This window comes from Crocuta crocuta, unplaced genomic scaffold (assembly GCF_008692635.1).
Source record: "Crocuta crocuta isolate KB4526 unplaced genomic scaffold, BGI_CrCroc_1.0 scaffold166, whole genome shotgun sequence".
NCBI classification, from domain to species: Eukaryota; Metazoa; Chordata; class Mammalia; order Carnivora; family Hyaenidae; genus Crocuta; species Crocuta crocuta.
The window spans coordinates 1,846,011-1,873,450 of NW_027531018.1; the positions used below are offsets into that span (position 1 = coordinate 1,846,011).

General features: G+C 42.4%; 1 protein-coding gene across 2 annotated transcripts in view; it reads left to right on the forward strand.

The window, feature by feature from the left end:
- The first annotated feature begins 2,436 nt into the window (after window positions 1-2,436).
- Window positions 2,437-27,440, forward strand: part of TRIM2 (tripartite motif containing 2) — a 163,187-nt gene continuing 138,183 nt past the window's right edge. The window contains exon 1 of one of the 2 annotated variants that reach the window (XM_077770921.1): window positions 2,437-2,540. The gene's annotated coding sequence lies outside the window, so the exon portion shown is untranslated. The remainder of the gene's footprint in view (window positions 2,541-27,440) is intronic. The other variant, XM_077770922.1, reaches the window with a different exon arrangement.

Here is a 27,440-nt window from a genome sequence, read left to right on the forward strand (position 1 = left end):
CAGTTGTAGGTAACAGACTCTCACAACCCCTTACTAAGAAAGAACAATGTCAACATTTATCATAGATGACGTATGGAAATGTTTTACGTGGATCAACTAGAATTTGGTCTCTACATTTACCAATCTCATTCTTTGACCAGAACAATCCATAAGTTGCCTTACAGGCTTGAGGTCAGCAGGCAAATATTTCTCTAACGCTTTTTCAAGAAAGTCCTCCAAAACTAGTAAGTCTTGTTTTTGTCTCTGGTTATGGCATAATATGTATTCTTACTGGCAATTAGACTCATACAAGGAAAATGAATTCTAGGTCTCTTATAGACCCCATGCATAGCGGACTGTCTCCAATTTTGCAAATTGCTACAGTATTCATTAGACAACATCTGATTGAGGGGGCGGACATGATATTTAGGTACATTCCATTTTGGAGGAAGGGGGGAACTTTGGGTGATTCTGGTTTCATATTAACCCTAGAATAGACTAACAGCAGAAGTGAGAATAAAAGGTACAGACAAAGTAGAGAAGAATTCTTCCAGGGGTTCTTCTGACTGCAGTGCAGTCTCTTCCCTGGGCCTTGACATCAGGGATGACCTGTGCAGTTTCAGTCTCCGGCATTTTTATTCTCTCAAATTTGAAATGTATTAGGTGAGGGAGGTGGCTATTCTATAGCTGGGTATACACATTTTTGTTTTAGAAATCTTCATCTGCAAACAAACATTTGTGTCACACGATTACAAAATTATGTTCTTCAAAGCAGATTCAGGATAAAAAAATGTGGATTTTTCAAAACATACAAATTAGATGGTTCTTCTTGACAAAAGTCTTTGCTTTATGACAGAATTTCCTGTATCTGTTCTTTTACATAAACTGTTTCCTTAAAATATGGAAATATCACTTCCTTTATGGAAATTGGATGCATATGGAACTTCACATAAATGCATCTGTGTTTATAAAAGAGATGCATTTGTATATATGTGTATATAGATACATATAGATGTATTTTAGTCTCAAGCTGGAAACAATATCATATTATTATAATGTATATAGTAAAATTTCGTTAATTCATAGATGCCACTAATTTCAAGCTTTTAATAACTCAGATATGAAATATAAAACTTATGGTAGGGCAAAACCAACATGAGGTATGTGTTCGTATGCAATCCTGTTATGGTTTGTACAAACCTCATTATCTCTCATTATCTCCTTTCATTTTATTTTTTTAGTACCATTTAGTACCATTTGATGAGTATAAAATGTCCGTATCCAAAAGCAACAAGATGGTATATGAACATTTACATTTTTAACAACTTTGAATACAGATAGTCTCATCCACCCTTCCCCGTTTTCCCCACCTAAAGCTTCACTTGAAATAATGAGTTTAATATGGCAACCCTGTGTTCATCATAGTCTGATGGTGCAAGGTTGTAATCAGAACAATTCTTGGGTTTCTGTGGAGGAGATCATCCCCACTCGAATATGATTCCCACGAAGTCTCTCCTGTTCCACACATTTTTATGGGCCTCTCCTCCCTTCTACCAGGAGCTAGCTAGTACTCGGTGCAAAATAATTTTTTAATTTTTTTAATGTTTTTAAAAATTTATTTCTGAGAGAGAGAGAGAGAGAGAGAGAGAGACAGCGTGAGCAGGGGAGGGGCAGNCTTTTTAATGTTTTTAAAAATTTATTTGAGAGAGAGAGAGAGAGAGAGAGAGAGAGAGAGAGAGAGAGCGTGAGCAGGGGAGGGGCAGAGAGAGGGAGACGCAGAATCGGAAGCAGGTTCCAGGATCTGAGCTGTCAGCACAGAGCCCTACGCGGGGCTCGAACCAACGAACCGCGAGATCATGACCTGAGTCGAAGTACGACGCTCAGCGGACTGAGCCACCCAGGCGCCCCGTGTGCAAAATAACTTTTACATAGTATCTTAAGTAGAATAGAGACAAGTAAATATGATGAAGGGAATGATGAAATTCATTCTAAAGCCAAGTATAAATTTGTTTGCTGGGGGGTGAGAGGGGTGAACGAGGCGGTGGCCCTGGGTTTGCATTGTCCATTAACTCCATTCACGTTCAGGCTTGCGCAGCCCGGTCTCCGTCCCCAAATATCACTGTCCTATTTTTGCCCTATGACCCTTGTGAATCTGAATCTGTGATTTAAAACAGGCGTCCTTTGACGTCCTCCCTGGATCGCCGCGTGCTAGGTCGCAGTCGTCAGGGTAACAGCGAGTCTGAAGGGAGAACCGGCTTCCACCGAAGTTTCCACGGAAACCGCTGCCTCCGCTGCAGGTGCGGCGGGCTGGGCAGCTGGGAGAGGGGCCCTCGGGGCCGGGCGGCGCCCGGGGGGGAGGCGGCGGGGCGGGGCTGGCGCGGCAGTGCGCCGGGTACCGCTTAGATAGATTTAAAAAGCACTCCGTTCGGCGAGATATTTCACTTGCAAGACAGAACAGCTAATTCCTTCCAGCTTGATAAAATCCAGCCTCTCCCGAGGAGCCGTCAGCGCGCTGGAGATGGTCCAGGTCAAGGAGGATCTGCAAAGGAGCCCCCGAGACTGTAAGGTTGCGTTGGCCAGAACTCTCCGGAGAGGCGGGAACTTNCCGACTAAGCCACCCAGGCGCCCCAGAAACCCGGTTTAAATAAGGCCGAGGTTGGCCGCGTTCCTTGACGTAAGTCCCCGTTACACTCGAGACGCGGGTTCGGTTAACTAGAAAGGCAGCCGCCTCTTGTTTTGTTTCACAGATACCGTGGGGAAGAGTATCAGATGCGCGCTCCGAGCGGTTAGGAAAGAGCTGAGGTTTCTGGAGAATTCTTGGGTCCAGGCTGGCACTCCTGGTGGGTCGCTGCACAGTCATTCCGGCTGCGGCATCGCTGGGGCTGAGTGAGGCAGGGTGACTGCGGTTGGACAGGCGGACCTCAGTCCCCAGCCTGTCATCTTTGTGTCTTTATGGGGGGAGGGGCCGTCTGACATGGTTATTAAACCGGCAGCCGCGTTGGCGGCACCGCCGAGCGTCTTGAGTGAGCTCGCAGAAAATGAGGGGCTCGCAGCTGGCCGCCTGAACGGCGNCCCTGGAGGCTCAGGTCCTTTTGGAGAAGGAGAAGATGCATTTTACTGTTGGGTGGAAACAATGGCATGAGGCCAGCGTTGTCCCGCCGGGGGAGACCTTTGTGCGCCGCGCGGTGACCGCCGCGGGGAGTCTTGCAGGGGCCTGGGCGTGGCCGCAGCGCAGGGGGCGGGGGCGGCGCGTCTGGGTACCTTTGGGATCCTAGCGCCTTTGGGATTTCAGAGCGTCGTGGACCTCCGGCTCAATCCTTCCTTTCCCCTGCTCACACGTTGGGTTCTAACTGGGCAGACATTTTATGGAGACCAGACATAAAACGTTAATTCCCTTCTTTCTCCAAACTGTGAGTGTGCAGGGGGTGCAGTGGTAGTTTCCTTACTATCGGTTGCTGGAGGGTAATCTTGTAGTTAAACTTGTGTTCCTGTTTTTTTTTCTTCTGGAAAAGATTTCCAACCATGGCATCTTGCAAGGGGCGCTCTGTGGTTTATAGATTTCTTAGAGAACGTTGGCTTTTCCCGAGGGCTTCCAAGGAGTGTTTACCAGAGTCCGTTGGCTCCAGAATGTCACGTTTAATGTTTCGTGTGGATTTCAATGTTGTGTGTGTGTGGTATCATGGAGACCTAGTCTCTGCTCTTGCTGGATGTAAAGCCTAAGTGCTAGTGTCTCTGAGACTGCATTTTCTGATGTGGTGTCTGGTACTTAGAATCAGGGTTTGATGGCCATGGAAGGGTTTACTTTACCTCCCCAAAGGAGCCAGCCAAAACCAGGATTCATCGTATGTTGAGTGTGTGGGCAGTCAACTGTGGGCAATCTGCTTAAGCTTTCCAGGCCTCAGTTTCCTAATCTGTAAAATGGGTACAACAAAATACTGTCTCATTGAGATAGGCTAACGTTTGTGTTGGCCTTCCAGTTCCATCTTACACCAAGCAGCATTTCTGTTATAATTTGACAGTGAAGGATTAGCTAAGAAATTAGCTTAGAGGGGCACCTGGCTGGCTCATTTGGTACAGCATGCAACTCTTGATCTTCAGGTTGTGAGTTGAAGCCCCACGTTGCGTAAGAGGTTTCTTAAAAAATAAAATCTTAAAAAAAAAGAAGTCAACTTAGAATTTGCTAAAAACAGACTCGGCTATCGATTGTAAATTAGTTTACAAGCAAAGAACTAAATCTACTATGGACATGCTTATGTCCCCTTTCATTTTACATATCAGGTTATGGCCCTGAGGGAAGGCTGATGTCTCTCTCACCCAAAAATGGGACTTGCTATTTGGTGCTTTAACTTGTTCCAAATCTTGATTTTTCCATCATGGAGTGTGATTTCTCAGGTTTTTGCAATTGAGTTCCTTGTTAACAAACATCCGATGATGATTAAGTGAAGAAAAAAGTGTTGTGAAAAGAAATTAATTTGATTCTGAGATAGTAAGTGTGACATTCAACCAGAAATAAATACCACTACTGAATGGTACTCCAGTAAAATAACGGGTAGGATATTGTTTCTAATTTTGTCCACTGTACTTTAAAAAGAATGTGGAGAGGGTGGCTCAGTTGGAGGAGCATGTGACTCTTTATTTTATTACTTTTTTTATTTTTGAGAGAGAGAGACAGCGTGAGCAGGAGAGGGTCAGAGGGAGACACAGAATCTGAAACAGGCTCCAGGCTCTGAACTGTCAGCACAGAGCCAGACGCGGGGCTCCAACCCACAAACCGTGAGATCATGACCTGCGCTGAAGTCAGTCGCTTAACTGACCCACCCAGGCTCCCCAAAGAGCATATGACTCTTGATCTCGGAGTTGTGAGTTCAAGCCCCAGGTTGGATGTAGATGTTACTTAAAAATAAAATCTAAAAAAAACAAACAAAACATAACAAAATGTGGAGAAGCTGCAGGAGGGACTGGGAATGGAACAGACAAAATAATGAAGCAAAAAGAGAGAAACTAACGAAACAAAATAAAAACCTAAGGCCGTGTGAGGTGCTAGAAGAATAAGAGAAAACCAGATGTTGGTAGGATATCATGAAAAACTTTTAAAAAAACTTGTAAAGGAGTGAAATAAGCCACTGAGGAGTTTCAAGAAGAGAATAGTTTATTACCTGCCCTTCAGGATCTAGCCTGAGCCATTCTTAAACCTGGCTGCACATAAAAATCACCTGGGGACTTTAAAACCCCTCTTTGGCCTGGGTCCCGCTGCAGGCCCAGATCCTCACTTAACTGGTCTGAGTGCAAGTGTGGATATTTTGTCGGAGCTCCCTAGGTAAAACCCTAGATGGAGAAACACTGGTCCTGCCTAGGATGGCAAAGTCCGTCGCTGCAGGGGGCCACACAGGGATCATAAATGCCTGAGGAGGGCCAGGGGTCAGGGCGGTTAACTAGGAAGGCAGCTGTGATCCAGGGGTGGATGTCAGCCAGCCTTGCCGGATCTTCTGTTTTATCAAGGGAATTGGAAATCTAGCTTATTTATTAATGTGAATTCTTCAGATCTTTAAAGGTTAGTAACTAATTAAGAGTAAAGCACTTAAAATATATTGCGCTTGCCAAACAAAACACACCTGTGGAAGCTGGCCCACAGATTAGGCAACCCCAGCCATAGGCCTCTCCTTCTTCCCAAGGGAGGAGCTGGAGCTGACTAGCTGCTTTCCCTGGACCTATTCTAGCTTCAGTTCTGGTTTTGTTTATGCTTTCTTTTTAACTTAAAAAAACATTTCTTGGCCTCATTCTCTCCGAAGGCATGTGTCTTCTTGGCTAAGTGTCTACTCCTCAATAGATCTCTCTGGATTTTTTGAAAGAAGAAGAAGAAGAAAAAATTCTAGTTCCCTAACCTTCCCCTAACTTCAAGTCAAGAGTCTGGCCTCTGGAGATTCAGGTAGTGATTGTGGGCCGTAAGGTAGGAGATAACCACCCCCCTTTTACCATTTAGAGCTCTCTGCCTCCCTCTGCTGGTCATGGAGATGGAGTGAATGGAGATTGGGAGCTTGATCCATCATTGCATGGGAGGACTTGGGACCTGCCTGGAGGCTGCCTTTTGGGGTCTGTTTGGTTGGGGAAAAACAAACCTGCATATAAGCAGCACAGTTGTGAAGCATTAGCCATATGAATGGGCTTCAAAGGTTCCCCATTCACACATCTCTTAAATTTTCCTTTACTTTTCCCTGTGCTGCACAAGCAATGGAAAACAGCATGTGTCCATGAGCTGAGGCATTCAGCACCCCTTCCCATAGATAAGAACTTCTTTACCAGAGGTAGAAAAAATTCAGACCTAAAAATGTGACTCTACTGGATTCGTCCTACCTCTTCCCACTGGGTTAGGGCTGCTGTTATTTTGTATGGATTGGAGGCGGGAGGTGAAGTAACAAGAAGGCAGGATACCTCAGTCTCTCTGGCTGGTCCCTCCCTGTAGTGCTAAGACCAGGGTGGTACCTCCCTCCCTCCCCAGTGATGAGGCATCGAGAGCCTTCCAGGCTGACCAGAGACCTGTGGGTGCAAGGTGGCAGGGACTCAGCATGGGGGAGATGAGCATTTACCCCAGAGCTGATGAGCAGAAACCAGCTTTGTTCAAAATAGCTTTGTTAAGCAAGGTGGCATTGTACCTAAATGCAATCAGTATTCTTTAGCAGCTGCCTGTTTCCCAGAGAAAAGGAAAGGAAATAGGTGTTTCTGGGTGCCCAAACACAGACATGTGTTTCTTTGAGGGGTAGAAGCCACATCAGTCCTGACATTGAGCTACCAAGGCTTTAGCTGAGACCCAGATGCTCCACTCTGGTATAATCTGCCTCTCTTCTAGTGAGGGTCTGAAGAAAGGGGTTGATTCTTGTACTGTATTCCTAGACGAATGCATTTCACCTCATCAGCCCCTGCCTCCATCTGGGCTGGCTTCTGAGGACCGGGATGTATGATGGGGTGTCTGACAGGGCTTCCCTTCAAGCCACAGGACTATGCAGCCTCAGGATGATGGCCCAGGAAAGGGCTATACATAAATTCCTCCGATTCCATGCTCCTTTTCATCAAGGGACCCATCTGTGGGGTATACTTTAGGATCAGCCTTACCTGATGTCTGTCTGTTTGCTTCTGTGGCCCAAGCTGCTTGTTAAATACATCTATTGCCTTGTCCCAGAATCTGGAACAAGTTCTGCCCTTTTCTGGCTTGATAATGATAGGTTGCCTATGGAAAGTCCTAGGCAATGGATTGGTCTACCAGGCTTTACACAAGCAGCTGGTATTTTCCCTTGAGGTAGTTTATCTTTTTGCCTCTGCATTCTAGAACTTTTCCTGTTGTCTCTTCTTTTTTGCCAAGTTCACTTTTTTTTTTTATGTTTGTTTATTTTTGAGAGAGAGACAGAGTGCGAGCAGGGTTGGGGGAGGAGAGAGGGAGACACAGAATCTGAAGCAGGCTCCAGGCTCTGAGCTGTCAGCACAGAGCCTGATACAGGGCTCAAACCCATGAACCGGAGGGTCATGACCTGAGCCCAAGTCAGACACTTAACTGAGCCTCCCAGGTGCCCCAGCAAGTTCACTCTTAACAGAAGATCTACTCATGTCTGTCCAGGAACAAAAAGAAAAGTTAAAACACCAATCCAGGTTTTTGAACTTCCTGTTGGTTGTACAAAAAATTAGCTAAGGGGAAATTTGATACTGTTGGCTAAAATGCAGCTGTATATTCGTGATTATTCATCTCTGTCTTGCCTGATCAAAGATCCTTATTATAGGAGATTGTTAGAAGGTAGACGAGTGTCTACAGACTGAGAAGCACTTCAGGTCCAAAAAAACAAAGTGAGTCACTTCACACCGTTTATGCAAAGTTTTATTCAGGGTAACGTACTGGCGGGATTGGGCAGGTGGACAGATGATTCAGGCGGGAGGCAGCTGTCTTCCACCTCTAGTCCCCACCAAGTCCAGTCCTCAGTCCCCAGCTTTTATAGAGCAAGGGGCATGGTGGTGAGGTCACAGGTTAGTGACGCCATCTGTGTGCCAGAGGCTCTCTACTAGTTACCTAAAGTGATGCCTTGCGTGACCACTTTAGAGAAGATCAGAACAAGCCTTCCCGCATTCCGGTCAGGTCATACATTAACCTCCTCCACAGGGCCTGGGACATGTAGCCCCAAGGAAGTCATGGTGTGGGCATAAACATGACGGAGGGTCAAAGATGGCGTCAGTGTTCTCAGCACTCCTGCAGAGATTAGTAAGAATATTACCAAAGCTCAATTATGTAATACTGTGAACTATAATTGGTTAAAAAGTCAGCAATTCCATTGAAAGTTTTATTTAATTAATTAATTTATTTATTTAAAAAATTTTAATGTTTATTTTTGAGACAGAGAGAGACAGAGAGTGTGAGCAAGGGAGGGGCAGAGAGAAAGGGAGACACAGAATATGAAACAGGCTCCAGACTCTGAGCTGTCAGCACAGAACCCGATGCCAGGCTCGAACCCACGAACCACGAGATCATGACCTGAGCCAAAGCTGGATGCTTAATCGACTGAGCCACCCAGATGCCCCAGAAATTTTATTTTATTTAAAGTAGATTGTTATCATCATCATATAATAGCAAACTGAAAAGTAAATTATTCTTTAAAAAATTTTTTTTAATGTTTATTTCTGAGAGAGAGATAGAGCATGATCAGTGGAGGGATAGAGAGAGAGGGAGACGAGAGAATCTAAAGCAGGCCCCAGGCTCTGAGCTGTCAGCACAGAGCCCGACACGGGGCTCGAACTCATGAACTATGAGATCCTGACCTGAGCCAAAGTCGGACACCCAACCGACTGAGCCATCTAGGTGCCCCATAAATTATCCTTTTAATGTATAATTATATATCATGGGCAACAAAATTCCCCAAATTATAAGGAAAATATTAAATCTATTAAATAATTACGTNGAAGCATGTGGCAGTTTCTAAAATTAGCTCTTGCCATCATGTTTTGAAGAAAAGATTTATGCACCCAAAAAAAACCCAGGTAAAGAATATAACAGCACATCAGGTAAGGTGGTAGCCTGACTCATCAGATGATAGAGCTAGTGACACAGATGGCCTGATCTATGCCAAGGCTCAAAAGGCAGACACTGACGTTTGCAGGTGTAGTCAGGCTATTCTTTGATGGCCACTGAGCTTTGAGAGAGGGTCTGGAACTGAAAAGGTGAGTGGAGATGGAGGCTTTTGTCACCTAAAGGCAAACAGACAGTACAGTGGCTTGAAGGGCTGCATAAGCATAGATTTGGCTCTCACTTTGCATAGTTAATGGGGAGAAAGAAGAGAGTCCTTCTTTCTGGAGTCAGATGATTGGGATTTGTATTCCCAAAGTGTGTGACCTTCAGCAATTTACTATAACATGCAGAATCTCAGTTTCCTCATGCGTAAATGGGGACAGCCATTGCATTATTTTAAAGGAAAAAAAGAATGGGGGTGCCTGGTGGCTCCTTCAGTAGAAGGTCGGACTCTTGACTTCCACTCAGTCCATGATCTCACAGTTCAAGAGTTAGAGACCCTGAGTCAGGCTCCCAGCTGACGGCATGGAGCCTGCTTGGGATTCTCTCTCTCTCCCTCTCTCTCTCTCTGCCCCTTCCCTGCTTGCTCTCTGTTTCTCTCTCTCAAAATAAATTTTAAAAATTTTAAATAAAATAAAGAAAAAGAAGAATGGATGCAGAGGGTCCAGCACAGCTCATGGTGAGTGTTGTTATCAAGACAAAGACATAAGATGGGACTTTACTTGACTTCAGTGTCAGAATGAGGACTTTAAACTTGCTCCCCAGATAGCGCGGAGCCACTGTAGAATCTTTAGGGACTGGAGGCTTTCTTGTACCACTTCTACAAAAACTCTGCATCTTTACACATTCCTCCATGACCCTATGTACCACTGCTTGGGTTTTGTCTTCTGTCTTTGCATCTGTAATTCAAACTTCAAAACTATAATTGGTTCAAATTAATCAGGATATAAGTATACTCCCTAAAATCTGAAAAAGCCATCTTTCAAGATGGTTTGTCAGAAAACCGTGTGACCCATGGTCAGCAGTGCATTGGTTTCCAGCTTTTCTGGAGAACTATTAGAAGCTCAGAGTTTAATAATGTAGTAAGTTGTGACAGCCAGTTACTACTACTGCAGATGGACCTTGCAGAATTTCAGTGCTCACAAATGTTTATTGTATCGCATTACCTAACTTACGCTAGTATATTATTCTTCCCAGGCATTTCCCCACAACTCATTATTTTGAGCTATTCTAAGTAAAAGTTAAAACTTTACTATGCTTTTGCGTTGACAATGAGTAATATGTTCCCACTGTTCTATCTCTATTTTACAACCTTCCAGAATTATTCAGTGCAATTTTTAGAATATGAGTCAGTTGCAGTCTTCACACCGTGGTTTTTGAAACATCTTTTTACGACCCTGCTAACTGAAATATTCTCTGAAATTGTTCTCCCCCCTTCTTCCCCTCCCTCCTTTCCTTAATTCCTTTGAGTTTGCCTTTGTTAAGCATAATCATTGAGCAGAATGAGCTGTGGTATCTGACACTCGCCCCCTCATCGAGGTTCTAGGAATAAGGAGGATTTCTGAGATAGTCTAGCAAAACCGCTGATCTCATTAGTTTCCCCAGAGGAAAACAAAGTAGTCTTGTGAGTTAGTATTACACATTTTAGAAGATGATTTTTTTCAGGCTTCATTTTAAAGAAGGGGTTGCAGGAGTTGGGGGTAGCTTTCTGCCTTAAAACAGTGCCTTCAGTTTTCTGTTCTTTCATTTACACTGATGTTTCTTTCCCCAGGAAGGAGAGGGAGACTAGGTATGACCCTTTTGCCAATGTGAATTAACTCTTTATTGGCCACATTCTTTACTTCCATTTACTGTCCTTTCTCTAGAATTCTGAGTAACAAAGATGTCGTTGTACTTGGAACTAAAATAGGTCCTTTGTTCTAAAAGTGTGATACAAATTTTTGAAATGGGGACTGTGATCCCTGTTTTATACAAAAGCACTTTGCAGGCAAATGTTTACAACTAACCCCTACTGTTCTTACAAGCACAGAGATGGATCAAAGACACAGTAATGCTCCGTGTTAAAAAAGAGCCTCTGCTGATTGAACATGTGTACTAGGTGACAGGTACTGTGCTTGTCATTGTGCATGCATGATCCCATTCAGAATCCTGTGACCATGTATCGTTGTCCTCATTTTAGAGGCAAGAAAACCAAAGCTCAGAGAGGTTGGATAAATTGTCCAAGGTCACTGGCTACTAACAAGCATGTGTAGGAGTTTGACTCAGACCTGTCTGACTTTAAAGCCCTTGCTGTTTCCAGTATACTCTACGTATCATATATGCACAGCAGAATCCCTTGGAATATTCTATTCCCCATTTTTAAAAGTTTATTTATTTTGAGACCGAGAGAGGACAAGCAGGGGAGAGGCAGAGAGAGAGAGAGAGAGAGAGGTGTCAGTGCAGTGCAAGGTCAGTGCAGAACCTAATGTGGCACTTAAACTCATGAAACTGTGAGATCATGACCTGAGCCGAAATCAAAAGATGGACACTTAACTAACTAAGGCACCCAGGTGCCTCCTCCGCCCCATTTTGGGTTTTGAGTTCCCCACCTACTGAGTGTTTCGTGCTCAAAGGACTCTCACAGACAAAACCAGTATACTCGTTAGTCTTCTTGGTATCATCAAGTTCTCACAAAGCCAACCACTTACAAAGGGAGAGCCAACAAATTTCCCAGATGACTGAAGACTGTGCAGTATTCCAAGGTGCGAACTATGTCTAAGACTCACACAAAAGTGTAAGTAAGGATTACTCCATGAACCACTAGCTAATAAATGCACTGTTCCCGTATCAAGGAGTGGACATTTAGGATATTCCCCAAAACTTTTCATCCACTAGCAAAAACAAAAAAAACAAAAACAAAAAAACAAAAACAGAAAAAACAAACAAACAAAAAAACCCCAGATAATGCAAGCCTGGGAAAAGCCAAATGCTTATGCAAACTTAGGCTCTAATCATGAATAAGCCCATAAATGAAATCCACGTGCACATTCTGTCTGTACGAGGCCAAATTTGCCAACTTACTCATGGGAGAAATTATCTGTTGTCCGCATTATTGCCAAATTCCTAAGTCTTCAAGGGTAAGAACTGTAGTTTTAACTTTTGACCCTGGCACTTAGCTTCCTGCTTGGTATATGTTAATTAGATATTTGTTTGAATGTATGTATCAGTTAGGGTTCTTCAGAGAAACAGAACTTATTGGATATGGATATGTGTGTGTGTATGTATGTATGAATGTGTATATTATAAGGAATTGGCTCACGTGATTATGGAGGTTGGCACATCCAATCTGTAGGGTGGGATATCAGGTGGAGACCAGGGGAGAGCCAATGTTCCAGTTCAGAAGCCATTAGGCAGGAAGAGCCAGTGTTGTAGATGAAGTCCAAAGGCAGTCTGCTGGTGAATTCTCTCTTACTTAGGAGAGGGGCCATCTTTTCCTTCTATTCAGTCCTTCAACTGATTGGATGAAGTTCACTCACATTATGAAGGGCAATCTGCTTTATTCTACCAATTAAATCATTAATCTCAACCATAACCAATTTTGCAGAAATACCCAGAATAATATTTGACCAGCTATCTGGGCACACTGTAGCCCCATCAAGGTGGCACATAAAATTAAGCATCACAATAAGTGGATGAGTAAATGAGAAATAGTAGTTTCCGAGCTGTGGTGGAGCAAGTGGAATGGCAGGCATTGGACTCTATCATTGTAGGCTTCAGTTAAAATGACATCTTGCTAATAAGAAGGCATCTTCTTTCCTAGGGAGGCAGCTCCAATGGACTACATTCAAAGATTAAAACCATGTTGCTGTTCCAGGTGGATCTTCCTCTGGTCTCTTGTGCCCAAGTGATCAGTTACCATTGGATCAAGTAAATTAATTTTTAAATGTTTATTTATTTGTGTGTGTGTGTGTGTGTGTGTGTGTGTGTGTGTGTGTGTGTTTGAAAGAGAGCAATCAGGGAAAGAGCAGGGGGTGGGGGGGAAGACACAGAATCTGAAGCAGGCTCCTGGCTCTGACCAGACAGATTTGGGGCTCAAGCCCACAGATTGGGAGATCATGACCTGAGCTGAAGTTGGACGCTTAACAGACTGAGCCACCCAGGCACCCCTGGATCAAGTAAACTAAAGAAAGGGGTCAAAACATGTACCATGCTCTCCAGAATGGAGGGATAATAAGGTATCTTTCTAAGGGCTAAGATTTTTTGGTGGTAGAATCCTAAAAACATGTAAGAACCCAATTTTTCCAAGAATTTATGGTCAAAATAAACTTTATACTACCCAAATGTATGTAGCCATATTAAAATTTTTTTAATGTTTCATTTATTTCTGAGAGAGAAAGACAGCGTGAGCAGGGAAGGGCCAGAGAGAGAGAGATACAGAATCTGAAACAGACTCCAGGCTCTGAGCTGGCTGTCAGCACAGAGCCTGATGCGGGGCTCGAACCCATGACTTGAGCCGAAGTCAGACACTTAACTGACTGAGCCACCCAGGTGCCCCAGCCATATTTAAGACTAATTTGTTTAGTCTTGTTTAATTTGCAATTAGTTGATTACTGTAAATTTCTGAAACTTGTAGATTATTGACTCTCTAAAGTTATAACTCATGTTACATAGTCTGAGATCAGTTTTCTAGATGGACAGCTTAGAACTTATGCTGCAAAATAATGAAGTCTAGGAAACATGCCCCTGCTATGTGATGTGATTATATTTCTCTTTGTTATTTACTTAATACAGTACATTTCTAGATAAAAAGTGGCGGGGACGGGGGAGTGTTATTAAGGACATTAACACTTAGCTTACTCAGGGTTGAGATTGGCACAAAGTCCTTTGGGAGCCAGGTTTTCTTTCACCTGACTTAATCTACCTCTCCAATTAAACTAGCTTCTTCCTGAAAGGTGTTGTCATATTCCAATGTTACTTTCATCTTTTGTTTATATAAATAAATACATGGACTTAAGTTTTAAAATAAAATAGAAATTTGAGAAACTTACACCTAACACAGCTGTGTCTTCCTCCCCAAAGACGTTAACATTCTTAGCCATTCTTCTGTTTTCTGTTTCATGTTTCTAAAAATTGTCCTCTTTCTGCTATTTCTTTTTAATTATTTTTTATTCAAAAAGGTAATATATTTACATAGTTCAAAATTCAAAAGGAAAAAAGGATGAAAACAATGAAAAGCTGGGGCGTCTGGGTGGCTCAGTGCGTTAAACATCCCACTTTTGATTTGGCTCAGGTCATGATCTCCTAGTTTGCGAGCTCAAGCCCTACACTGGGCTCTGCACTGACAGTGTGGAGCCCGCTTGGGACTCTCTCTCTCTTTCCCTCTCTCTCTGCTCCTCCCCTGTGCGCTCTCTCTCTCAAAGGATAAATAAACTTAAAACAGTATCAGCAACAACAACAGCAGCAGCAGCAAAAAGTCTCCTTCTCACCCTGGTCCCCAGTCTTCCTCCTTCCAGTCTGGAAGTGACCAATGTCACCAGCCTCTCATTTATCTTTCCTGAGATTTCCTTGCATATACATGCGTAACTATTACTATTTACTGTTCAGTTTCAGGTATTAGCTTTTGGCTCTCAATCACAGCAGATGAAAATTTCTCCTCTCATACACTCTATTTTCTCTTTCCTTCCCCACAGCTTATAGCACAAGTCTTGATTAAATCACCACTTGCATTATTATGACTATATAAACATTGTCACTGCTTAGCCAAGTGGCTTACTATAATTATGTTTCCCTTTATGTACTGCATTTTCTTTTACCCAGAGCTAATAACCACTTCATTTTTTTGTTAGCTTTTCTATGGATCTATTGTCATTATTTTTTCAAATGCTCTAGGAGATAGGTCACATAGTTATCAATCATTTCTTTCATTAAAAAAAATCCAAACATTTTATTGGTTCCACTTCCTGGACACTCCTGAGATTTTGCTGTCATTTGCCCCTGTTCTATTCCAATTTGGACTGTTTTTGTTTTTTGATTTTTCTTTTTTTTGTTTTTTGTTTTTTTCCTCCACCGCCAGGGTGCTTTGTTTTGGGACTCATTTTTGTCATTCTCCTGTGTTGGATTCTTTTTTCTTTGACCCCGATGTCTTTTTGTTTCTTGATTTAATTCTGTTTTTTTTCTGAAATATATTCTCTAGTAGTTTCTTTTTAAAAAGAACACATGCAAAGTAATTTTGAGTCCTTGAATATCTAAAAATGTCTTTATCCACACACTTCATAATCTGGCTGAGTATAGAATGCCCAGATGAAAAGCGTTATCCCTCAGAATTTTTTAAAATATTTATGGGAGAGAGGGAGAGAAAGAGAGAGAAAGTGTGTGTGTGAGTGGGGAAGGGGCAGAGAGAGAGGGGGACAGAGGATCTGAAGCGGGCTCTGTCCTGACCATAGAGAGCCTGATGCGGGGCTCAAACCCACTAACTGCAAGATCATGACTTGAGCCAAAGTCAAGACACTTAACTGACTAAGCCCCCCAGGCTCCCCACCCTCAGAATTTTGAAGCCTCCTCCACTGTCTTCTAGTCCCTATGATTGCTGCTGGGAAGACCTTGCCATTCCCTCTATCTGTTTCCTTCAATATGTTTTATCCCTGTGTAGTCTGATACAGTGATTTGCTATGAATTGAGCATTTTTTCATTAATTATTTTGGTGACTTAGCCCTTTTTAATATGGAAATTCATGCCTTTCATTTCTGGGAAAGTGCACTCTTCATTTTGTTAATTTCTTTCCCTTTATTTCCTTCTCTTTTCTAAAATTCTAGTTAGCTAAACATTATGCCACTTAAATTGATCTTCTAATTTTCTTACCTTTTATGCTATTGAGATTTTCTGTTTTTCAAATTTATAATTTCTAAGGCATCATTTATGTTTTCTTTTTTTTAATGTGTGTGTGTGTTTTTTTTTTTTTTTTTTTTTTTTTTTTGTTTTTTGTTTTTTTTAGTGAGACAGAGAGAATGTGCAGGAGAGGGGCAGAGAGAGAGGGAGACACAGAATCTGAAGCAGGCTCCAGGCTCTGAGCTGTCAGCACAGAGCTCTACGTGGGGCTTGAACTCACGATCCGTGAGATCATGACCTGAGCCGAAGTCAGACACTTAACCGACTGAGCCACCCAGGTGCCCCTGTTCTTTTATTTTTCTTAAATATCTTCCGGTTTAATGGATATAATATCTTTTGGGGCAGGGCTCTGAAGATATTAAATATAGTGGATTTTAAAAACATTTCTTCTGCTCCCTGTATAGTTTCTGTGGCTTCTGAGTTCCTTTTTTCTGTTTGTTTGTTTGTTTCAGACTGTGTCTTTTCTCAAATGTCAGATGGTCTTTGCACATATACTTAAGAGCGAGGCTTTAAAATGTTGAATTTCAGTCTTTGTGTGCTTAGTGGATATGGTAGTTGGTGGACCTCCTTGGAAGAACCATCTAGCAATAAGCCAGGCTTTCTTTGGGAGACCCTAAAAGGCAATGTTGGGAGAATTTTTCTTTCGTGAGAATTTTAGTTTCTTTTAAAACCAAGAAGTCTCCTAATAGTACTTTTGCTTTGGGTAGATAAAATTGATTTCCACCATTCTCAGAGCATGAAAGGGAGTGGAATCTGCAATGCCTACCGTTCAGTATCCAGACTTCTTAATCTCCAGCTTTCAATGTGGTGTGCCTCTGCTTCCCAGGAGTCTGTCTGGTGACCTTAGATTAAAATTCTCCTCTTGAGTAGAAGCTGTTAATATTTTAAATATTTTTACCTAACCATAGAGCACTGTGTGTGGTTAAGAGTTTAAGTGTTTATTTATTTAATTTTGGGAGAGGGAGGGAGGGAGAGAGAGAGAGAGAGAGAGAGAGAGAGAGAGAGAGAATCCCAACCAGGCTCCACAACATCATTGCAGAACCTGACCTTCTCATGAAACGTGAGATCACGATCTGAGCCAAAATCAAGAGTCAGATGCTAAGCCGACTGAGCCACCCAGGCACCCCTAAAGATTTTATTTTTAAGTAATCTACAACCAACATGGGGCTCAAACATATAGCCCCGAGATCAAGAGTCGCATGTTCTACTGGCTCAGCCAGCAAGTCATCCCTGGGCTATTTTGTATTTTTAAAACGCTTTCTTTTATCACACACAAACCAATGAAAGCACAAAGGAATCCAATGGCACACATGATCTTTCTCTAAAGATGGCATGGGGTTTTCCACTGAAGTAATTCATTGTTCACAGAATTTGGCAATAAGGAAAGGAAAAAGTCTCTAAACAAATAGCCCATTGAAAAACATAACCGTGACATGAGGATGATGCAATGGCAAATGGCAACATGGAAAGAAATCCTGAATGAAAATGTTGTGTTACAAAAGGATCAAAAGCTGCCCAACAAAATGGCAAAGAAACAATGTTTATTTTGAAGCCTTACTCATTTTTCATGTTTGACTTTACCCTTGGAGTTTTTAACAAGCTATTGGTTTTTCGTTCACTACCATACTTAGATTCAGCATGGCCAATTTCTCAGCTCTTGAATTCCCTTTGCCTCTGGGATAAGCCTAAGACTATGGAATGCCGAGAACACTACACCTCCCGTTGCAAGGGTGGAAGAAGAGAAGCAGCTACTGGGAGAAAAGTGCAGGAGAGAAGAGACAGAGACAAACTTGGGTCAGACCTTTGCAATGACACTATATAGGGAGAAAGACACGGGTCTAGAGTTCTGTCCCCCAGTGAGCCTAGACTTGCAGGGGTTGTTGAAAGTGGTCCTAAATTCCTCCACCCAGAATTTCTCTTCTGCAGATTTTCTGGCTTGGAAGTATAGAAAATGACAAAATACATAAGTGTTTGAATCACATGAAATATAAAAATATGTGCTTTCCAAGGCTCATTTGGCAATTTCCTTATCATTTACTTAATTCCTGAATTATCTATGCTGATTAGGGGAAAAAAGGGGAAAATATAGCCAGCCACTTATACGTAAAGAAAACATTTTAAACCGGAAAAGTGTGCACAGGTGTGTGTACAAGGATTATTTCTTTGGATTTGTAATATTAATTTAGGGGGACTGGTTAAATAAATTGTGCTATATTCATAAAATAGCATATTTTGCAACTACACACCAAGAAATGGGATTATAGAAGTAAACATTTCCATCAGGAGAGTTATCCATGATATGTTACTGGTAGGAAGGTAAAAAAATATATATAAATTACTATCAATTATTTTGTTTTAATAAGCACTGTTTTAATAATATGTTTGTTTAGAAAATCATTTGGTATTATGCTAAACTGTTAAGGAATCATCTATGTGGTAGGATAATAAATGTAATTGGGTTAATGTAAAGAACATCGATTGCTTTTCTTTTATTTTTTTTTAATTTTTTTTTGTTAATTTTTATTTTTGAGAGAGAGGTAGAGACAGCATGAGCACGGGAGGGTCAGAGAGAGAGGGAGACACAGAATCCAAAGACAGGCTCCAGGCTCTGAGCTAGCTGTCAGAACAGAGCCCGAAGCGGGGCTCGAACCCATAAACCGTGAGATCATGACCTGAGCCGAAGTTGGAGGCTTAACTGACTGAGCCACCCAGGCGCCTCTGATTGCTTTTCAAACTAGAAAAAAATGTACATAGCTATAAAGTGACCAAAAGCAGGCAGTGAGAAGCACAAAGGGAAAAAATGATCTTAATACACATGGTGGAGGGGCCCCTGGGTGACTTAGTGGCTTGGGTGTCCGACTTCCACTCAGGTCATGATCTCGTGGTTCGTGAGTTCTAGCCCTGCGTTGGGCTGTGTGCTGACAGCTCAGAGCCTGGAGCCTGTCTTCAGATTCTGTGTCTCCCTCTCTCTCTGCCCCTCTCCTGCACATTCTCTCTGTCTCTTTCTCACCTGCCTGTACTTGGTCTCTCTCTCAAAAATAAATAAAAAGCATTAAAAAAATACACACGGTGGAAAATCATGATTGAGTTTAAAACTATAGAGACTTTCTTTGGCATATCTCAAAATGTTAATTTTTCATTTTCTCAAATGAAACCAGTTCAATAGGCTTAAAAATATAATGTCTTAAATTAGAAAACATAGTGGTACCTATACAGTAGTTGATTTAATTACACTGTTAAAAGGTCTTTAAAATACATTCCCAAAGTGTTGACCTTCCAGCTATAATAGAGCACTTACTTAAAATTCTTTTCTTAATAATTTTTATTTTTTAAGTTATTTTTTTATTTTGAGAGAGTGCATGAGCAAGGTAGGGGGAGAGAGATGTGGGAGAGAGAGAATCCCAAGCAGGCTCCACACTTTCAGTGCAGAGCTCGAGGCTGGCCTGAACTCACCAACCATGAGATCGTGACCTGAGCCGAAATCAAGAGTCACATGCTTAACTGACTGAGCCAGCCAGGTGCCCTAGAATTCTTTAAAAGATTTTCATTTGATATAAATTCCATGGTAGTGAAAGTAACTTGTTCTCTTCAAGAAATCAACCTATATTGAAGAGCAGAGAAGTTGCTATTCAGGATGCAATTGGGACCAAAATTTCAGGCAAGTTCTTGAAAGAAATATATTGTGGTGATTGGTGTGCTTCAGAAAATGCAGACTCACACACCATGTTTCAATGTATAGACTGAACATATCTTGTTTGCTTTACTTAATTATCCCTACACTTGTTATCTGGGAGGCAACAGTCTTAGTTATTGGATTATATATTTTTTAAAAACCTGTGTAATATGCCCTGCTTTTTGCACTCTACCTTGATAAATGAATTTTGATTTAATTTTACTTGACTGTTTGAAGTAGCATTTTTTTTACCTGTCATTTTTCTGGTGTGATTCAGGTTTTATGAATGTGTATATTCATATATATGCTTATGTATAGAATATATAGGACTGTGTATGTATTTATAGGATATTTTACTAAAAAAGATACCCCTAAACCACAGCATTTGTAAAGATTTTTATATTGATGACAGTTCCCTGTCATCCTTCACCATAACATTGACAAAAGCACCGACTTTGTGAAATGTCTTTCCAGCCTTCCAGATAGCCTGTAATTGGAATGTATTTGAATTTTTGATTTCTGAATATCTATGCCTGGCATCTATCCATGCCTAAATATGGTGCATGTAAGCATATGCATTTCCCTCTACAGCACAGTACTTAGCATGAATGAGGGATGTGTCACTCTGTAATGGCATGCATATAGCCAGGCATATCCTAGCTTCATCTGCTAGGATGATGTGTCCTAGGATGATGTGATGCCTGATAGAGTCAGGCATATCCTAGCTTCATCTGCAACACAGATGTGTTCTTGTGTCACTGCCCGTGGAAGCATTAATGGCACCTGCAGCTGGGATGTGTGGATGGTACATTCAATCCACTGCATAGCAAAGTACATGCTGAAGTGAATGGCCTCACTGTTGGGGCTAACAGTGTTAGCCTTTTAATTAAAGGAGAAAAGAAGAGAGGAAGGGGAGGGGCAGGAGAAGGAAGGGGAGGAGGAGGAATATAGTAAATGAGGAAAAGGAGGCTTGCGCACAATCTTCTGGTAAGTATGAGGGGTGGACATCTTTAGAACAGAGGCTGTCAGATTACAGATCAGCATATCCACTATCTGAGAAGGGACAAGACTTTCCCCCATGCCCAAGTGGCCAAATATAAGCCACCATAAATATTTACCCTGTACACATTTGGTTTTTGATCATGTCTTTTGTATTCTGTACCTCTCACAATTCAGCCGCTATGCTTTTCTTTAAAATTTGTTTTTAGTGTTTTATTTATTTTTGAGAGAGACAGAGACAGTGTGATCAGGGGAGGGTCAGAGAGAGAGGGAGACACAGAATCTGAAACAGGCTCCAGGCTCTGAGCTGTCAGCACAGAGCCTGATGCGGGGCTCGAACCCATGAACCGTGAGATCATGACCTGAGCTGAAGTCGGATGCTCAACTGACTGAGCCACCCAGGTACCCGCGGCCGCTATGCCTTTAACATAGCAGAATTTCAATAAATTTGCATTTAATTAACTAACAGAGAAAAGATGGTAATTCCTAGTTCAAGGTTTAGACTGTGTGGATTCAGTGGCTTTTAAAATATTTTTTCTTTTGGACAATTTCAAAACTGCACAAAAGTGGAAAGAAGAGTATAATGAGTCTCCATGAATGCAAACCGAATATCAACAGATATCCACCTTTTGCCAGCCTTGTCCCTCCTCCCCACAAATTATTACTGTTCTGTTTTTTGCTGATATATTTTAAAGCAAATCCCAAATATGTCATTTCACCTATAAATACTTCGGGACGGATAACGAACAGACAAGGACTTTTTAAAAAATCAAAAGCATAACCATCGTACAATCATCATACCTAATAATATTAACAGTAATTTTTAAATATCTAATATCTCATCCATATTCAAATAGACTGTCTCAAAGGCATCTTTTGATAGTTTGTGGAGTCAGAATGGAAATTATGTGCACATTGCATTTGGTTTTGATGCGTTTTGTATTTTTTTCTCTATAGTCCCACCAGCCCCTGTTTTTTGAGTGAATATGGACTTCTCCTCCTCCTCTCTCCCCTCCTCCTCTTTCTCTCCCTCTTCCCCTCCTCGTCCTCCTTTTTTTTTCCAGAAACCATTTGTCCATTACAGTGATTAATTTAAAATTTTTAAAAAATGTTTATTTTTGAGACAAAGAGAGACAGAGCACAAGCACGGGAGGGTCAGAGAGAGAGGGAAACACGGATTTAGAAGCAGGCTCCAGACTCCGAGCTGTCAGCACAGAGCTGGACACGGGGCTCAAACCCACAAACCAAGAGATCGTGACCTGAGCCGAAGTCGGGCGCTTAACTGACTGAGCCACCCAGGCGCCCCAATTACAGTGATTTTTAACTGACTCTGGGAGCACTTCCAGGAGAGGGTTGATGATGCCCAATTTTCAGACTTTCATTCCTGATATGCTCTGGAACGGTGGTCCGTGCTGATAAGATTCTCGGCTAGATCCTAACTGTTCCTTCAGTGCACAAATGTGCTGTGCCCACGCTGTGTCCCACCTGGGACGTATGGTGGCAGTGCCCACTCCGCTGCAGTGATGAGTGGCCACAAAACAGGGTGAGAACACAGAGAACCACCGGGCTCAGTAGATGGAGACAGTGCCCCTGCGTTGGGATAGTTTGAGAAGCAACACGGAGGTGACGTTTCAAGGCCTCAGGGGCAAAGGTCTGCAGTGGAATGTTCCAGGAAGACAGGACCACGGAAATCATGGAGGAGGAAGGAGCTTGGAAGGTCAGAGCAGGGGAAACAAGCACAGTGAGCTAATGTGGGGAGGGAGGAGGGCTCCTTAGGGCAACTCCCCCAGGGGCCTGGAGAGGAGGATGGATTTTAACCCACAGGAATGACTCTTGACATGTGGTGGCCCCTGATGAAAGCAAGTTTAAAAAATTCCCTGACCAGATGAAGGCATGGGGATGTGGCTAGAATGGAGTGACGGTCTTCAGATCTGGGTGTAGGGTCTGTAATCTCCCTCATGTGGACCTGTTTCCTCACAGTAGCCAGATTTAGGGGTTGAGGAGGGAGATCCGCAAGGTCATGAAAAGCAGAGCGCTGGTGTCTCCATTTGCAGGTTCAAAGCCCTTAGAAATGCAGGTGACACATTCTCATGGTGGCCAGAACCAGAGGAGGGACAGAACCGGGAGTCCTACCAGCTGCCAATCCTGTTTGGGCTGGTCTCCCACCTCCTGCTTGCACTTCACATCTCTCTACTCTCTGGCCCGAATAAGCTTGCCTGGAAATCTCTTTCCACTTGGAACCAGTCTGCCATTAATAATTGCAGTGTCTGGATACCTAAGGTGCCAGGCTGCAGAGTGTGTGACATTCAAGTATTATGTCTTAATGATGGCTCCATTCTCCATGGAGATACTCGCACTGCCTGTGATTTTCCTTCTCTTTCTCCTTGTACTTCTGGTGGTTCTAAATCAATGGGACTGTAGTCTGGAAATGTGGTAGCAATTTACATGAAGACAGCGGCTTTCCCTGACAGTGCAATCAACACATTTAACTTGACAGAAAACCTACCTTCCCTCCCTGTCCCTTAGTTGTTGCATATGGCCGGGAGACTCTGGGACCAGTCCTGAGACCCTAGTTGAATGGAGAATGGAGGATATAGATTATCTCCCAGGACAGATGGGGTTATACTTAGGCGACCAGGTCCACCGAGTGTGTCTAAAGGAGCTGGTCCTTGTTAGTCCGTGGATCAGGCACACTCTCCTCCAGTGGGGTGATGGCCAGACACCCAGCACTGTGATTCCTTAGGAACTATTCCCTGAGAATGGGACGATTATTTTACTTATATGGTCACCCAGTCATCTTAATTCCATTAATAAAATAAATTATTTCTTTTCACTATAAAATGTTTGTAATTGACTAATGCATATTGAATAAACTCGATGAAGTTGTAGAGAACTCTGCTGTACATCATAAATAGACTATCAGCAAACCTGGTTCTTGCCATAAAGGCAGATAAGATGCAAATAAATTCTCAAGGACAAACAAATTGTATATTCGAAATCACCTTTATCAAATGCATTGCAAGATACTAATTGCTACCGTATCTGAACAAAACTCAACTGTCTTAATGGCTGTTAACATCCGGGGGGGCCTGAATGATCCTTGTTTCCACCTCTTTGTCAAGGGCTTGGGCAATTTTTTCTAGCACATTGATTCTGTCATGCCAGTTATTGGAAATGATGTGCATAATGGGCTCTTCTCTGCCCTTGACTGCTGCATAGGTGAGGATTCCTAACGCGGCAGTAATGATGGTCTTGCTGTGACTAGAAAGGGCAGAAGTCATGGAAGCAGGGTTGAGGAGTAACAGAAGGATGGTGTCTGGTAGATCTAGGAGAACACATTGGGGGAAGCTGCTGCATTCCAGAACTGGCATCGAACTTGACAGGGGGACAATGGCGGATTCATGAATTTTAAAGAGAAAGGAGGTAGAAGTGGCAATAAGCTAGAAATGCCAGCACTGTGATTTCTCTTTAATTTGGATTTTTCCTTTTCTTTTTTTTTTTTAAATTTATTTATTTATTTATTTCTAGGAGAGAGAGAGAGAGAGAGACAGCGTGAGCAGGGGAGAGACAGAGAGAGAGGGAGTCACAGACTGAAACAGGCTCCAGGCTCTGAGCTGGCAGTCAGCACAGAGCCCGACGCGGGGCTTGAACCCATGAACCGCGAGATCATGACCTAAGCGAAAGTCGGACGCTTAACTGACTAAGCCACCCAGGCACCCCTCTTTTCTTTTCTTTCTTTTTTTTTTTTTTTTTAGAGAAATTCTCCCTTAAAATTGATATCTGAGTCATGATAAATGAATGTATGATTCTGATTAGATCCTGGGCTGGAGAAGACATTACTGTGATAGTTGGTGAATTTGGAATATGAACTATAGATGAGGGAGTAGTATTGTATCAGAGATAAAATTTCTGAATTTGGTAGCTATGGCTGTGTGGCAGCTTTTGTCCTTGTCCTGTTCACTTTAAAGTTCTTAAGAGTTAAGGGGCATGATGTATGCGGTTCTCTCGGAAATTGTTAAAAATTGTGTAATGAAATTAAAAGCAATAAAGCAAATGGGACCAAATACTAGCAATTGTTAAACCTGGAAAAAGGGTATACCAGAGTTCTCTGTACTAGTTGTGTAACTTTTCCGTAAGTTTGAAATTATTTCCCAATAAGAAAATCGTTGTGTGCTCTTGGTTGTATTGGTTAAGACTTAATTCATCTGTGACAGAAAACGTACAGTAGCTTATCAAGAGGGAAATTTATTACTCTTTTAGGTAGAAGGAATCCAGAGTGAGCAGTCCAGTTCATAAAGTTGTCAGGGTCTAGGGCTCCATTGCTTTTGTTATTTATGTATACTCGTAACTGGCTTCTACCTCATGGTCTAAGAAGGCTGCTTAAGTACCAGTCATTTCCCACATTCTAGCCCAGCAGGAAGGGGAGAGGTTTGAAGAAAAGGGTGAAGGGGAACCAAATGGCAAGGTCAACTGTGATAACACAAGGTTTCTGGAAGTCATTGCTCAGTCTTTCCATGTGCATCTCATTGGTCAAAATGTAGTCTTAATAGCCACAGCTAACTGTGAGAGAATCTAAGTAACAAAGCCTTTATTCTTGTGTTCCTGGGCCCACGTACAAATCGGGGGATCCAGCATATGGGAGAAAGGAAGGAGGATGGTAGGCAAACAATGAACAGTCTCTACCAAATGAAGTCACCTTAAAGAAGGCAGCCTCTGCCCCGCCAGCCTCCATAAACATGTGACCCAGCTCTGCTGGACTTTGGGCTGATACTATCATGTGAATGCAGTTCAGTTAATGCAGCAGGTGATATTTGTAGGCTGTTTTTATAGTATGTTACCATTTTGAGCAGCCAAACTCTGTGGATTTGTGAAAGACCCATTTGGTAACCACCAATGACTGGGCTTGTTGAAGATTAATCACTCAAATGGCTTTGGTCTAAGAGAACAAACTTAAAAAAAAAACAAAAAACTGAAGAGGATATTGTGAGTCAGAATAAAGGCTCTAGTGCCTTCTGGCTGCTTCCCATTCTTGCAAGAAAATAGGAGTAATATTTATTTTGCAGTTGATAGAGTTTGAAGAGGCCTATTTTGTGGGAGAGTTTGTTATGCTACCAAGCAGTTTTTCTAGTTCTGTGAGATGTTGACTTTGAGGAAAAGGGTACTACAAAATGATTCCTGGTCAAACAAACTTGAGAATCATGCATATTGTTATCTTCTCTTAGATATTCACAATGCATGTTAATGCATTAAAGGCTCTGAGAAATTCTGCAGTAAGGAGGTCTGTTTCATTCAGAATTGTCCAGTTTGTTTTGAGAGAGACAGGGAGTGCAAGTGGGAGACGGGCAGAGGGAGGGAGGGAGAGAGAGGGAGGGAGGGAGAGAGAGAGAGAGAGAGAGAGAGAGAGAGAGAGAGAGAGACTCTTAAGCAGGCTCCATGCCCAGCAAAGAGTCAGGCATAGGACCTGATCTAACAACCCTGAGAGATCATGACCTGAGAGCTGAAATCAAGCAAGAGTCAGACACTTAACCAACTAAGCCACGCAGGTGCCCCAGAATCTTCTAGTCTTAACTGGTATCATTTATTTGCTTCTCTCCTGAGCAGACTACCTTGGGAAATGCTGTGTAAAGGTGTGCTTTTGAGTCATGAAGGTCATACTAATCTGCCTCTAGTTTCATTCTGAAATAGTGATTCTGGACTCTGCTCATTTATATTTCACAGAAGGGGGACTTTAAGCACCATTTAAGTATAATGACAAGGTTTTTTTCAGATATTTGGAATTTGGAATTTGGAAGCAAATGGAAGCCACAGTTCCCTGGGGATAGGTGGATTGATACCTAAGAGGGTTTTAAGGGATCTTTAGAAAATCAACACTTTGTTTGTGTGGTATCATAGCAAGTCTGGACCCGGTCACTGTACATGTGTGTTTCGGTGCATCCGCGCCCCACAGCATTCCAAGCAGGGACCTGAGTGCGGGCAGCCAGCTGCTCTGTGTTTAGGATGCCAGTTAGGAGGAGGACAGCCTTTAACTGTAATAGGCTTTTGTTGCCAGATCTATATCGTTAACTGTACAAACATCACAGCCCTAGAATTCTCCCCCAAATCACGTCAAATTCTCTGAATACTCAAGTGAGTTTTATTTAAGCTGGTGAGATGAGGTCAGATATTTTCACTTTCCATTTGAAACCTGCAGTGAATAAAATGGATTTGCTGTCTCTTCAGATCTGACTGATAAACATAATTTCACTTCTGTGAAGCTAGCTAAATAGGAAGAATACTTTGTCCTCAATAAAATTAACAGCCCCATTAACTCAAGGCATTTTTGGTTCTTTTAAAAATAATTTTGCTGTATGGTAACATAAGGTGTTCTTTTGTGAAGCTCATGGCACATTTCACATGCCATCTAATTAATGTTTGCCATACCCCTAGGAGGTGGATATTATTATTCTTACCAGGAAAACAGAGGCTCTAGACAGCCTCAGGTCATGCAGCTAATTGGAACATGGCCAGAAACAGAGGCAAGAGCTCCTAGGGTCTCAAGTCTTCGCTGTCAGAGCACATGGCCTCTGGAAGGCAAGTTTTCAGTGTTGTGATCGTCCTAGGGAAAAGAAAATAATCCTTTGGGGAAAATACTAACCACTCCTGCTAGCTCCTTTAAGCTTTCATTCATTCTGCAAATATTCATTCATCTGCAAATATATATCAAGTGCCCACTTGTATGAGGCATCGTCTTGAGTACTGGAAATGCACTTGCCCTCAAAGAGGTAGGCCTATGCACTTGTCCCAAGTGTCAGCTAGAGACCTCTGGTAAGGGCTACTAAGAGGAAGATGACCTCAGGACGATGAGCATGTGCAACTGTAATAATAACGATAAGAGCTAACTCTTAC